Raw genomic sequence first — 10,367 nt, 5'->3', positions numbered from 1 at the left:
GCAGAGCGACACCCAAGATGGGCGGAGCATCGCCCCCTGGTGGGCATGCCGGGTGGATCCCGGTCGTGCGCATGCGGGAGTCTGTCTGACTGCCTCCCCGTTTCCAACTTCAGAAAAATACAAAAAAAAAAAGTTATAGATGACAGTGCTGGGCTTATAGAGTCTTAGAAATGAAAGGCTGTGGCCCAATTACAGTCAAGTTGTTCAGAGACAACTAGAACACCAGAGGACAAAGAGGTGATGGGCAGGAGCATAGGAGAAGACAGGGGCACTAGTGGTTAGAGCAGACAACAGGCCATGTAAACGCTCTCCTAAGAACACCCACAGATAGCTGGGTGGTGACTGTGTCTCCCGCAGTCACATGCATAGGAACTGGAGATATTTTATTGTATAGGGAGACCACAGAAGGCTGGAGAATTTTGCATCTCTGTGGCTCTTATCAAGTGAGATTGTTGCCAATCGGTGCGACCCCATGCAGCTCTAACAGCCCAGGTCCCTAAGATGCGTCCCCACAGAAAGAGAAATGTCAGACTGACTGAGCACAGATAAATAGGTGCCCATGTCCACTACTAGGGACATGGAGAGATTTCATGCTGTGTGTGTCATACCAGGCCCTTCTCCACTAGTTCATTGAACTAATGACATTTCCAGAAGTTTCCTAAATGAAGAACCTTAACTCTAAGAATTGACAGACACTTTGGAGATAGAGTTTTTTTCTAAGCAGGGCTCAAAGTCAAAGAATTTTTGTTTACCTCCCCTCCACAGGTCTCTCTGAGGAGAAATGCTAACATGCATACATTTATTCTTGTCTTTTTCAGAGGAAACCATCAGTGTTGCAGATTAACAAAATTATTTACTTAACTTTTGGAACGTTCATGCATGCTTTTATTTGACAAATATTTATTGATGCTTATTTTGTACCAGACATTCCACTAGGTCATGGTGAGCAAAGACATATCTGGAGGTCTCCTGGAGCTTTCAGCTGAGTCTGGGAGTCAGTAATTAATTCAGTAATTGCCAGTGTTAAAATAATGAAACAAGGAAGCCACTAGACTGAGGTGGCGCTAAAGCTGTGGAGCCTCCATAAGCAAACAAAAATCTAAGCTCATGAATTCCCCAAGGTTACAAAATTGAAACCTAAGGACACCAAATCACGAACAGCCATCTAGGCTGTAACTTACAGCCAATCAATAATTTCCTACTTTGCTTCCACTTTTTCTCTATAAAAGTCTGTCCCAGGCTCCTGTAAGCAAAGCACTCCCAACCACTTCCAGTTTGGTGCTGCCTGATTCCAATCACTTTTTGCTCCAATAAACTCTTAAATATTAAATATGCTTCAGTTTATCTTTTAACACCTGAAAAGCCATACAAAAAGCACAAGAGTGATAAATGTTACAAAAGAGAAAGATCTAGAGCTAGAAGAGACTTTTAAGCAGATGTGTGACCTAATCCATAAGGTCAGGAAAGGGTTTCTCTGAGGACACAGGATTGGGCCTAGACCTGGAATCACCCTTCTGCTTATGTGCAGAGAAAAAAGGGTCCACCTCACTGTGGGTGGGCAGGTGTTCCAGGCGGAGGACAGAGACCACTTTCCGTCCTGAGAGGAACACACGTCTTCAGGATTCAGAGTAGAGCTGGTGAGAGGTGCACACATAGGCCAATTACTCCAAAATGCTTTCCAGAATTGACTCAGGGAGGGGCAAAAGCCAAGTGAAAGACACAGAGCCTTACTCCAACTCAGTGAATGGTGGAGATTTGCCAAAGTAGTGGATCACCCTTAATATCAAATCCCTTTCATGTCACAATGACAGTGAACTACCTGGAGGCCAGATCAGCAGACCAAAGGACTGAAGCCCCGTTACCAGCCTCACTCAGATATTTATTATCCAAGACAAATAATCCAAGGAAGCAGACAGAAGAAGTTTTCAGGGGGGCGAAGTAAAGGACAAGGAACATGCTGACTCCTAATCTCTGTTCTGAGAGCCTAAACAATCCTGTTACCTAATCTTATCCTGCTGTTTTGCTGTGTCCAGCATGCACTGTTTCCAGCACAGGGTCAGAGAGGCCCCTGGACTCTCATCTGCTTAGGGTTTTCACCCTAGGGTGCCTCACTGCCTCTAATTGTGTACCCTAACCTGCAAGCCTTCACAGTTTATTCCTACACTTCCACAATCCACTCAATACACTAAGTTTACTTAACATAGATACAGTTTCCTTGACATGCTATGGAGAGATAACCTGCATGTCCATATGTAGTCACAAGAGGAAGAGGCTTCTGTTATGGGATGGGGACATTTCACGGACCTTCCCAAAGCTGAATGGACACATTCCTTACAGCTCATTCTGTCAAGTCATTGTCACTTACCTAATTCCTCCCTTGTGCCCCACAGTTACATGTTCTGTCAGTGCATTTTCCTGGTGGTATTTAATCATTTATTGCTGTCTCCATGTTTCCTTGAAAATTGACAGTGAGTATAATCTCAGTGTTCAATCATTAGCTGTGCTATTACTCTTTCAGAGTTGCTAAGAACAATATTTTCCATATTAAAAACAGAATCTTGATACCACGGCTGCTTTGGAGGCCAGTCAAGAATTTTGTATTGCCTGACCAGGCAGTGGCACAGTGGATAGAGTATCACACCTCTTGAAACCCCGAGGTCGCCTGCTTGAGCACAGCTCATCCAGCTTGAGCAAGGGGTCATAGACATGACCTCATGGTCACTGGCTTGAGCCCAAAGGTTGCTGGCCTGAAGCCCAAGGTAGTGGTTTGAGCCCAAGGTCACTGGCTTGAGCAAGGGATCACTTGCTTTGCTGCAGCCCCCCAATCAAGGCATATATGAGAAAGCAATCAATGAACAACTAAGGAGACTAAGGAGCTGGAGCTGCAACAAAAAATTGATGCTTGTCATCTCTCTCCCTTCCTACCTGTCTGTCCCTATCTGCCTCTCTTTCTGTCTCTGTCAGACACACACAAAAAAGAATTTTGTACTAAAGACAGTCACCAAAATATTAAATCATTATAGCTGTGCTAAATGTATTCAAGTGGCTATTAATTGCTATTAAAATCCATTTTCCCCCTTACACTCCCCTTATTAAAACCTCTTTGGTATCAGGCAGGTCCAGGAGATTGGTAGGAATGCACCATTAATTTTGCAACTGAGGTTAAATGAGAATAAGTGTGATAAAGAAATAAAGATTTATAAGAATAGGTTTTTGGGATAATCTATAAACCTATTTGCAATGAACTAATTCAATAATTACCTTATTTAAGGATATTAACCTAAAAATATGGAAGAAAGTTTTATATAAATTTAGTGATCTGAATTCATAATATGCAAAATTAAATGCCATGTTCAATTTTGTTTTTCACACAAGCATGAACAATGACATGCTCCATAAGAACTAGAAGGAGTTGGTGATTATACAGACCTTCTAGGCTTGCACAACATGGCAGAATTTCAGTTTCCATTAAGTAAACAACAAATGACTTTAAAAATTAAACACAAAGCTGAATTTTTCATAAAGAATTGATTTCCTAAGTGCCTGCCCTGTTTCTTTCTAAAATGTGGACAAAGTGCCCCCTAGTGGAATTCTGATGAAGCATTTGTTCAGTGTTTTTCATTTATCTGTTCAATCTCTGTATAGGCGCTAGAGGTCTGCTGTGTGCCAGGCATTGTGCTAGGCTGTGGGGACAAGGACATAGGGGATAAATAAAATTTAACAAGCTAAGAGGCAAACGTTTATAGAAAAGGTTGATTAGAGCTGCGTTAGACAGGAACAGAGTGGGCATAGCTAATTTGGCAAGAGGCCGGGAGAGTGGTCAGGCGACTGCACAGAGGAGGGTGGAGTAGAGACAAGCTATTCAGACAGAGAAGGTGGAACAGTGCGGTCCCTCCTGGAAATTGTCAGTGGTTCCATTTGGGGAGCCATGAGCACTTACAGGACAATAGATAAGGTAGAAGAGTAGGCAAGGACCAGACCTTTATCCTATAGGGTAGTGACCCCAAACTGTGTTCCTTGGATATGAGCCAAACTGAAACAAATACTGCACAAAGCCACATTGAGAATGTTAGTATTAACTAGGCCTTACACAGGTATGGGAAACTGTTTATAAGTGGGCTTCTTTAAAAATTCAGACCTCCAAAGATCATGTCAGACAGAACAGATTATTCAAGTCAGGAAGTAAGGACAGAAGTGACTAGGACGTGGGCTAGATGTGAGAGGAAGTAGAAAACATACAACAGTTCCAAATGTAATCACGGACAGAAAGAGGTGCCAGTGGGCCAAAAGCAAGTTTCCCCAGTGAATACTGCGGGCTGACAGCGCAGAGCCTCTGCAGGTGAGTCTCACACATACCAACAGGGCTTGAGTAGCAGTTCCCTTTAAATGGCATCACTGTGAGCCATAGGATCCCTACCACTTATTGAGCCATTTATGTTTTTTCCTGCATTATTTTAATCCCTACAGTAAGCCTGTAAGATAGGTATTATTAGAGTCATTGTATAAGTGAGGAAAGTGAGACGTTCATAGGTTAACACAAGTCTCTCCAGCTGGTAAGCAATGTGGCTGATCAATGTTGAACCTACCATGTACTCCGCTCCAGTGGGCCTGGAGCCTCACACTGTGGGAGTCATCAGAAAGCAGAGGGTATTAGAGCCACAAGAGCAAAGGACTTCGCCAAGGGAGGCTGAGGGTAAGGACAGCAGAGGGAAGCACTGGGAATGGCAACACGAGGGTGAGCAGCAGAGGAGGAGGAGGAGGAGATGAAGAAGGCAGAGAGGAAGAGAGAGGGAGGGACAAACAAGTAGAAATATTACTGAAAGAGCTACATTCTGGAAGAAGGGGAGGGGGGAAGAAAGAGGTAGAATTCAACAGTGTCAGATGCAGAGACAAGTCTGGTGACGACTGAATGTGGATCACTAGTGCTTGCAGCTAGGAGGCCACTGACGGTCTCTGAGAGAGAAGTTTATGTGGAAGGGAGAGGAGAGCCATTATTAAAGGGCTGAACAACAAATGGGAAGTGAGCAAAGGAAGTGAGCCCGGCAATCTGCTTTCTCATCAAGCCTGGCCAAGCACAATAGGAAATAGATGGGCTATGACTAAAGAAAAGCTTTCCCCCTAAGTATTGAAAAAATATATAATGAGGTTCCCATGTTGAGGAGAGGTTGAAGACAAAGCAGAAAGGACGACTGGCTGAGGAAAGGGACAGAGAACAGAAGGGAACGGCCAGAGGACAGATAGAGGAAGAGCGAAGAGGAAGGAAGAACATGATATGTGGGTCTGCCCATCAGCAGAGGAGGGAAAGAAGAGTCAAGCCCAATGCCTGCTTTTTCCCTCTTCTGAAGTACAAGAAACCAGACACAGGGGCTCAGAGACAGAGGATAGAAAAGGAAAGGGATCTTGAAGATCTTGAAAAGCAGTCGTAATGACTGTTGTTGGGAATGGAAGAGACAGATGACCTGAGGCTGGCAGGGGGACGGCAGAAGGAATGGCTGGAAGTGGAGACCCCAGGGTAGGCACTGGTCAGCAAAGTCATGATGTCACAGTACAGAAAAAGCAGATCGCAGGGAAGTAGAAAAGAACTAGACTATATTCTACTGATCAGATATGGCAGAAAAGAAACTCAGGATGTGGCCAAGATGTAAAAGAAAGAAAGTGAAGCTTGGGGTCGGGGGTAGGATTGTCGTGATAGACAGCAAAGAGAGAAATTGAGAGTCCAGAGCTCGGGGTGCTGGGAGCCAGCCTTGAAGGGAGTTAGAAGGTGGGAGCCAGAGAGATAAGACATGTCATCCAAGGGGAACCATATGTTCCGGACACCATGCTAACCGTATCTTATGTATTATTTTACTTAACCTTACAACAGGTGAGGAAACCGAGGCTCAATTACAGCAGCTAACTTGTCCAGTGTCACACAGCTGGTTGGTTTGCCCCACCGTTTGTGCGTTAGGTCAGTGCTGAGGTTGGAGGTGGAGCAGTTGGGTGGTGAGGGAAGGGTTGGCCACAGGAGTGGGTTGTTTTCCGAGACTGGACTTGAAGGTCAGTGAAAGAGACAACTGGATGTAGACGGGTCTGACACATCCGTATTGTATCACCACACCATGAGGGCTGGGCGTGGAGACAGAGACTGGCCAAGGCAGTATGTTTTGTGTCTGCAAGAGGACTGAGGAGCGAGAGTAAAATAGGCAGGTAGTCTTGGCCCTATAAGTGGTGACATGTTTGGATGGGGGCTAGGCAAGGCTGGCGTATAATGTGTGGAGGCCAGTACAAAATAAAAATGTGAGAGTATTTGTTCAAATATAATGCTGTTAAAGATATTAAAATATATTTCTAAAAACTCTTTCCTTGCTGCTGCATCTGGCATGGTGTTTTTATTTGCTGTGACATGTTGCAGTTCCTTTGACATGAGGATACTTGCAGAGTAAATGAAGATTTTTACAAACACTCAGTGGGGTCTCTGTCCATGTGTGGCTCACCAGCTTTTGATTTTTTCTTTCATTGATTTGAGAGAGAAAGTGAGAGTAAGGGAGAGAGAGAGAGAAAGGAAAGAAGAGAGAGAGAAAAAAAGCATCAACTCGTTGTTTTTACTTAATGATTACATTTTTTAGCTGTATATGAGCCATGACTGGAGGTCAAACCCACAACCTCTGGCATGCTGGGTTGATGCCTTATCCACTGAGCCACCTGGCCAGTGCCAGCTATCGATTTCTAACTGCCCTGATATGCTCCACATCTGTTGGATGCAAAGAAATGAACCTGCCCTTCCCACAGCACACTGCCGCAAACCAGAGCAGAAGGGAAGCTCCCAAGGAATGACGACCACCAGGACACGCCTGGTGTCTGGAGCAGAAGAGGTGACAGACTCACACCTGTCCAGCGCCCACCAAACCTACGCTGTAACCCTGCCAGCCTAGAGCAGAGATGGTGCTGCCACGTCCGACCTGATGATATCAGAGGTGATGTTTACCCAACCTCAACCCCACCTGTGCCTGCATCCAGTCCCCCACCAGGGCCAGATGGCAAACCAGTGGGCCTGATACTCTGACATGAGCCAGTCACTTCCTTGGGGAGGAGACAGGAAGGGGCAGGCTGGGCAGGACCCAGAGTTCTGGGGAGAAAAGCGGGAGTGGGAGGCCAGGAAACCTGACCAGAGAAGGTGGGGAGGCAGTAGAATGTGGGACCAAAACCCTGGTGTATGTCACTGTTCCATAATATTTCACCCGGAACACAAAGTGAAAGGTAAATTGTTAGATAGTTTGCTAAGGATGCCCTAACAAAGAACCTGGATGGCTTAAACAACAGAAATATATTTCATCACTGTTCGGAAGGTTAGAAGTCTGAGATCGAGATATCAGCAGGTGTGGTGTCTCTTGAGGCCTTTCTCTTTGGCTTGTAGAGTGCTGTGCTCTCCCTGTCTTTTCTATCTTCTGTGTCTGTATACTGATCTCCTTTTTCTATAAGAAATTTTATAACGTAAGGAATCTCCTCTTCTTACCAGTCATATTGGATTTGGGCCTATCCAAATGCTATTATTTAAAGTGAATTAAAGGGTCTTTAGAGGACCTTATTTTGAAATCCAGTCACATTCTGAGCCACTGAGGGTTAGGAGTTGACTGTATGAATGGGAGAGGGGCACAAGTCAGCTCATAACAATTGTTGAGTTTCAAGATTAACTTCAGAGCATTATAGCCCAAGCCTGGGGCCCTTCTGTGCATGGGGACCTGTGTGACTTCACTGGACACCTGCCTGTGAGGCCAGCCTAGGCTGTTGAGGCCGGTGTGGAGCTGGAAGCCTCAGACCTCCTCCTCTCAGACCTCGCGGTGTCTGGTTCATGGAAGAATGAGCACCCTTCACTGGACACAGTTATGAAGGGAGGAAAACCATGTTCTTCGTGAGAGCCAGGTTTCGTTAAGACAAAAGGAAGGGTGAAGATAGCTTTGAGCAGGTTAAGAATAAGGAGAAGTTTCTTTGCAAGCAAAAAAAAAACAAACAAAAACATTCCACTGGGCAGAGCAGCGGTGTCTGGGAGAGAGGTCAGCAGTGAGTTAATCCAGCCTGCAGGGAATAGAAATGCATGAGGCTGAGAGTACAAGAGAGAATACAGGCCGGGTGGCTTATATTTCAATGCTTTTAATTATGCTGGCTTTAAATTCCTTGAATTTAGAAATTAAATTAAATGTTAATTAAATCATAATTAAATATTAGCATTCCTTGATCCAACTGCTGCTGCACTTCACTTACAAGCATGGCTTACTGATCGACCACCGGGAGGATATTTCATGCACATCTACCCTTGCTCTCTTGTGGTCTCCATTCTAAGCAACACAACATTTGCACAGGATGCATTATGAAGAGCTACATTCTGCAGTTTAGTAGACAGCCTCCTCTCCCGCACTGGAAGCACAATTGTAATTGTTATCACATCATTGGAGAACTCTAACAAATTAAACTTAGTCCCTTGAATATTTGCTTAGTGGTCATTATCCTTACCACCTTATAACAGCCTCTCCCAGAGAACAATAACAAAAAGTCTTGCCTGCACTTGTATAAATAGAAATACTAACAATTAATAAGTTTAAAGAGCTACTATAGTGGAATATCACTCCAAGAAATTAATAACATATGAAATGATAAGATAAAAGCAGCTTTCTTTCACAAAAAGTTACATAATGAAAATACTAATGTATTGTGGCATGCAATTTTTATTTACTATTCAAATTCCATCAAATAAAATTACAAAAATGAATTTGTAACTAGTCTTACAATGGCAATCATTTAAAAAATTAAAGTAATGCTTGTTCATTTAGAAAAGTTTGCTGGGATACTGAGGTCCCAAGTTCAAAACCCCGAGGTTGTCATCAGCTTGAGTGCAGGCTTGCAGCTTGAGCACGAGGTTACCAGCTTTAATGTGAGATCACCAACATAATCCAAAGGTCGCTGGCCTAAAGCCCAAGGTCACTGGCTTGAGCAAGGGGTCACTGGCTCAGCTGGAGCCTCGTGATCAAGGCACATATGTGAAGCAATCAATGAACAATTAAAGTGTTGCAACTACAAATTTTTGTTTCTCATCTCTCTCTCTCCTCATCTTCCCCTCTCAAAACAAAAACAAAAACAGAACAGTTCCCTGTTGCCTGGCTGTGGTGGCACAGTGGGTAAGGCATCGGCCTGGAATGCTGAGATTGCCAGTTCGAAACCCTGGCTTGCTTTGTCAAGGCACATGCAAGAAACAACACGAGTTGATGCTTCCCATGTATCCTCCTTTCTCTCTCTCCGCTCTTTAAAATCAATTTTAAAAAATCTTTAAAAGGAAAAGTTTAAAAATATAGATAAGCAACAAAGAAGGGGGACGTCATTATAATCATTACACCCAGTTTCTTTTAGCTATTTTTATTTTCTTCTAGTTCTTTTTCTTCAACTATGTATCCATATACTTTCTTTTTGCAAAAAAATAGGATCCCATTTTATATAGTGTTTAGTAATCTGCCTTTTACCATTTAACAATGTAGGACAAACATTCTAGTATAATATAATGTTAATGACTACATTTAGTTATAATTTATTTCACAAATTTCCTGTTATTGAACATTTAGATTCTTTTCAGCTATTTACTATTATAAACAATGAATCGATGAATATCCTCCTAGTTATAATTTTCTGCACCTCCATAATTATTTTCCATAGGATAGATTCACAGAAGTGTTAGCAATGTTTCAAAGTAATGTCTGTTGTCAATCCTTTTGAAAAAGATTTTAATCGGGTAGAAAAAGGCTAAGAACCAGTCTACTTGGATAATTATTAGGTATTTCCACATAGAAAAGAATAATAGAAAGCATACCAGATTAGAGCAACAAGACCAGAATTGGAATTCTTCCTCTTCCACCAACAATTTATAAGACACTGATTAGTCACTCAGCCTTTTCAGGTCTTGTTATCATTATACCAGGTTGACACAGGAAAAGATGGAAGGAAGAGAGATGTGCTCCCAAGGGCTTATGTGAAAAAGACTTCAAGGGCTTGGTAGATCCATACGCTCAGTAATAGTTAGTGTGAAATGATGACTTCAATACACACAAACACACATATCACATATACACACATACACAGACACACACATATACACATGCATATATAGTACCTGCCCTTAGCACAAACTAGGGTTAACTTAACAGAAATTTACCCAAATTAAATAACAGAATGAACAAATATTTTTTTTACCTATTATATTTAAAGTATTACTTTTGATTTAGTATAATAAGTTTTAAGAGAGCTACTGATAAGTTAACATTTTCCGATTATTCAATGACTGGGACTTTTTTTTTTTTTTTTTTTTGCTTTCCATCCCTTCAGTTTTGAACTGTGCTAATTTAAAG

The sequence above is a fragment of the Saccopteryx leptura genome, chromosome 2 (assembly GCF_036850995.1).
Source record: "Saccopteryx leptura isolate mSacLep1 chromosome 2, mSacLep1_pri_phased_curated, whole genome shotgun sequence".
NCBI classification, from domain to species: domain Eukaryota; kingdom Metazoa; phylum Chordata; class Mammalia; order Chiroptera; family Emballonuridae; genus Saccopteryx; species Saccopteryx leptura.
This window is presented reverse-complemented; position numbering follows the sequence as displayed.